The 5,444-nt window shown below is 42.7% G+C and overlaps 1 long non-coding RNA gene across 2 annotated transcripts in view; it reads right to left on the reverse strand.

Annotated features, from left to right (window-relative positions):
• LOC113911915 overlaps nucleotides 1–5,444 on the reverse strand; it is a 167,066-nt gene that overhangs the window by 146,118 nt on the left and 15,504 nt on the right. The window lies entirely within an intron of this gene.

Here is a 5,444-nt window from a genome sequence, read left to right on the forward strand (position 1 = left end):
CCCGTTGACCAGTGGACCGGAATGGAGACCTCAGGAATAAACCCATGCATATGCGGTCAATTAACTTGGGACAAAGGCCCCAAGGATAGACAATGAGGAAAGACAGTCTCTTCAATAAATGGTGTTGGGAAAACTGAACAGTTGTATGCAAGAGAATGAAACTGGACGCCTGTCTTACCCCATAGGCAAAAGTCAACTCAAAATGAACTAAAGACTTGAACAGAAGACTTGAAATTATAAAACTCCTAGAAGAAAACATAGATGGTAAGCTCCTTGACATCACTTTTGGTGATGAATTTTTGGATCTGACATCAAAAGCAAAGTCAACAGAAGCAAAAATAAATGAGTGGGGCCACATCAAACTAAAAAGCTTCTGCACAGCAAAGGAAACAATCAACTAAATGAATGAGACAAAATATTTGCAAACCACATATCTGATAAGGGTTAATAAGCAAAATATGTAAAGAAGCCATACAACTCAGTAATAACAAAGACCAATCTGATTAAAAAATGGGCAGAAGAGCTGAATAGACATTTTTCCAAAGACATCCAGATGTCCAACAGGTATATGAAAAGGTGCTCAATATCACTAGTCATCAGGGAAGAGCAAATCAAAACCACAATGGGACATCACCTCACACCTGTTAGATTGGCTATTATCAAAAGGACAAAAGATAACAAGTGTTGGCCAAGATGTGGCAAAAAAGGAACCCTTCACTGTGGGTGGGAATGTAAATTGGTGCAGCCAACGTGGAAAATAGTATGGAGGTTCCTCAAAAAATTAAAAGTAGAACTACCATATGATCCAGCAGTCCCACTTCTGGGTATAAAACTGAAGGAAATAAAAATCAACTATCTCAAAAAGATATCGCACCTCTGTGTTCGTTGTATCATTCTTCACAATAGCCTCGACATAGAAACAACCTAAGTGTTCACTGACTGATAAATGGGCAAAGAAAATGCAGTCTATAGATAAAATGGAATATTATTCAGCCATGAAAAAGAAGGAAATTCTGCCATTTGCAAAAACCATGGATGAACCTTGAGGACATCATGCAACGCAAAGTAAATCAGACGGAGGAAGACAAGTACCGTATGATCTCACTTATACGTGGAATCTAAAAAATATTAACTCACAGATACAGAGAACAGAGACTGGTGGTTGTCAGAGGTGGAGGGTAGGGAGTGCATAAGGTGGGTAAAGATGGTTAAAAGGTACAAACTCCCAGTTACAAGATAAATAAGTCCTGGGGGTGTAGTGTACAACATAAACATAAAAATAAAATAAAGTTAAAAAAACAACATTAAAATCGGAAAGAGATGTGAATGGAATGGAATAGAAAGCTCAGCCACAGCTAGATTGATGGAATGAAGTGTACTGTTTATATTTGTACACAGTCAACAGGTTGTAAAAATGGCATTCCATAAAAGGAAATCAATAAATGATTCTGATTAAAGCTTTGAAAAAAAATTGACGTTATAGCTCTCCCTTGTTCTGCATGCCAAAATACAGCCCAGATATTTTGGATTCAAGAATAAAATGTCAAAAATCATTTAGAGAAACATGTAAATGGATATCTATTTAATTCCCTGATGGAGAAGAAGCTTCAGCATAAAGTAAAAGATTCCTAGATTAGTCTACAGAAAAATGTAAATTCTCTTTTGGTCAGAAATGCTGTAAAGAGTAAAAATCTATCTGCAGTACTATAATTTGTAAAATTTTGGAAACAAATTCAATGTACAACAATAGTAGACAGGTTTAAAAATAAAGGCACATCTATGTGAGAGATTACTCTTCAGTCATTAATAGTTTCAAGGACTTGGTCCGTTGAAAATCATCACCATATAATGATAAATGAAAATTACTATACAAAATTATGTTTACAGTATGACTGCAATTTCATTTTATATATTCATGTAAAGCATGGTGTATATATGGTATATGTATATGTATGGTAGGTACATGGTATATGTAAATGATATATATATCAAAATTTTAATTATTCCTGGGGAAGATGAGTGAGATTTATACTTTTGTCTTCATCTATATTTTCTACAGTTTCTACAAGAATGTGTGTTTTTTTAAAAATCAAGATAGATGCCCTTTAAAAAGCAGTAAGTTTGCATTGAGAGTGGCTGGATCAGAGAGAAGGCACCCCCCTTCATGCTGCCTTTAGGTTTTCATGAGAAAGCCTGCACCAGAAGAGGGCGCCTCAGCCTCTCCCCACACGCTGGATAGCTCAATTACCTATCAGGGATCAGGGATGCTCCCTCCACAAGTCAGTAGGATCCTAACTTGAAAAGTCTCACTTCCCTGGTGGTCACATTCCTTTTCCGGGTCTCCCAGAAATTTGTCCAGAAGGAGGATATATAGTTTTGAATGTCCCGTAAGAGTTCCCTCTGGTCACACTGTTAACAAACCCCTGTGTGGACGGCTTGTGTTTGGTCACCCCTCTGGCCCCGGCTGCTAGAAGCCAGGGGTGCCCCTTACCAGCAGAAGGCTGAGGCAAAACAGGATTCTATTCAATGGCTTTGCCTTACTGGCCACACACGGGTTTATGGAAGTGGCCCAGTTCACACCTACAACCTAACAGGCTGACCCAGCCACCAACTGTCCCCGAGCCCTACCTTGCTTCTTAAAAAGTACATGCTATTCTCCTTGGTATCAGTTAGGGGGCAGCAGATATCCTGGCATCTTCTTGCGGGCTAAAGGAAACTTCCAATTTGGAGATCCTCAAGTTGCTATATATTGTATGACTATTTTACTTACCCTGTAACGTGGCCTGGCAGCAACTTCCTGCATTAGCTGACCATTTTGGGAGCCTAAACCTTTCACCTAGTAAGAGCGCTTGTAACTCAATACTGAGCAAAGGTGAATCTGAGTAATAAATTGTCCTGGATAATTATTGCACTGGGCCTCAGCTGAGCCAGTTTCGTCACCATCTAAGTATTACAAAGCCCCAAACTTCTCTTTTGGCCTATGGTTCTGTCTCTCACACACGCCTAAGTAAGCTTTATTTTGACGCCTTAAAATACCCTCAGGACGGTGCTGCAAGGAAAGGATGAGTGAAGACATCTATAAAATTATTTCTGCAAGGGACGCCTGGGTGGCTCAGTTGTTAAGCGTCTGCCTTCAGCTCAGGTCATGATCTCAGGGTCCTGGGATTGAGCCCCGCATCGGGCTCCCTGCTCCGCGGGAAGCGTGCTTCTCCCTCTCCCACCCCCCCTGCCTGTGTTCCCTCTCTCGCTGTCAAATAAATAAATCAAATCTTTAAAAATATTGTTTCTTCAAGGGCCCCGAGTTTAAGAGAATGAAGTATTGCTCCGCCCATAGTAAAAACATGTTTGCTCTGATGCATACGCATTATGCAGATGCTTTTCTTTTAACAATGATTATTTCTGGGAGGGATGCTTATAGGGGATTTACATCTCATATTTATCTCTACTTTCCACATTTCATACAAAGAACGTGTGTTAGAGAGAGAGGGGTGGGGACCGCTGACCAGCCTGACCATTTTGTTCAAAATGTCTTACAAGCAACAGTGGCTTGATGCTGAGCTTGTGAGCATCCTTGAGCCAAAGTCTTCTTTTGGTTTTAGTCACTTTGGTTTCGTCACCTTATGAGTTGTCAGTGGCTCTTCATCTGACAAACGCCGGAGGTGGGGACACAGGAGCAGAGAGAGGTAGACTGACCAGTGAGTTCCAGCCAGCAACGGAGCCAGTGTGTGGCCGGGTCCCCCCAGGACCGGTCTGCCCTGATGGCTTTTCATAGCTCGTCTGCCCCTCTCTCTGTGCTCCACAGAGCAGGACACCCCGACAGTTCAGTTCAATTTGCAGAACTTTTTAGAGAAAGGAGAAGTAACACCTACTATGTAGCAGGCATGCTCTCTGTGCTTTGTAGGGCTTAGCTCATGAGTCATCACCGCAATCCTCTGAAGGGGGTGCCATTATTACCTGAGTTCATTGGTCAGGAACTGAGCTCCCAATGGGTCATTTGCCCAGCATCCTTCAGCTTGAAAGTGGTGGAAGCCGAATTTGAACCCAGGCAGCCTAGCTGCAGGACCAACTCCCTTAAGTGGGACCTTTCGGCACATCTTCAGATGGAGTTTTTCCTATTTCAGATCCCTGGAGGTGCAGAGCCTGTGCCTTTGGTTACCAGGAGGCTATGGGTAGCTGCATCCACCTCGATCATTCGGGTCCTCTTCACGATGGGCTGTCCTGAGTCAGATGCCACCGGGCCAGTGTAAGCCAAGGGTCATTTGGGATGCTGTGGTTCCAGAGACCGCCTCCCTCTTAAACCAAGGAAGAAGCTGTTTCTGGGGAGGACCTTCCTTCTTGGAACAAGGACCCTTGGTGAGATTTGGCCTTTACGTGCCGCCATCTGCAAGCTAAGCTCTTCTATGGGAGTTTGGATTGAAGGTTAGGGATGATGGCTCAGAGGGGGAAAGTGTGAAATGGTAATCGCTTTCATATGACACTTGAGAAATGTTATAATAAAGCTGAGTAAATTGGAGCATGAGTTAGGCCGGTCTTTTGCCTAATGATGTCACCCACTTTCTGCTTCCTCCAGCCTATGATTAATAAAAGGGGGATTATTACAGTAACTCATTCCTAGTGGGCAGCAGTGACGTCAGCAACAGCTGAGCAAACTGACTACATTTAGTCGTGCGTGTGTATGTGGGCATTTTTTTTTTCCCTGTGACTAACATGAAGCTAAGAGCATCTAATAAAACAAAAGTTCCTTGAAATTTGGGGAACTTACTGGGTGAACTCTTTTCTACAGGGAGCACCATTTTAATTTTTCTCATTTCACAGTTAAATCATGTTGGATTTGGCCACATGACATGATTGGCTGGCTGCCCCTGTTCATTAAGTGATCCCAAATTGACCCCTGCTCTTTGGGAGAGAGGGTTTCTGAAGCTGTTTTCCTTCTAGTATAATGGCTCTTCCTTCCTGCATCATTCTATCTCACCCCTAAGAAGGAACTCTGTGAGTATTCAGAAAAGGACGGTGGTCATCTGTTATTTTTGAAAGTTAAGGATGAGTTGTAGAATCCAGAGGTTCTCAACTGTCAGAACATTGTGCTTACGGTTTGCTTTTCCAAGCTGATAAAGGCTTACAGAGGTCCTGCTTGCTAGCTCACCTTTGCAAACTTGACCTTCCTAAAATGAGAGCGAGGCATCTGGAAATATTTACTAACCGCGCTGAACCAGTGCCAGAACGCACTGTCAGTGTGCACGAAAGTACACAGTGACCGGAACAGCGGCGCTCCTGTCGTGCGGGTGTGGACGTGCCACGGAGGTGCTCCCACAGAGGCGCAGAACCTTTGGACTATTTCTATCAGCACACGAGGGATGCAGCAATTCACTGATTAAAAAAAAAAAAAAAATACACACAAAAAACTGTCCCCAGCCTTTTCTGCTTCTTCCCCTCTGAAGCTACAA

The sequence above is a fragment of the Zalophus californianus genome, chromosome 12 (assembly GCF_009762305.2).
Source record: "Zalophus californianus isolate mZalCal1 chromosome 12, mZalCal1.pri.v2, whole genome shotgun sequence".
In the NCBI taxonomy this organism is placed as follows: Eukaryota; Metazoa; Chordata; class Mammalia; order Carnivora; family Otariidae; genus Zalophus; species Zalophus californianus.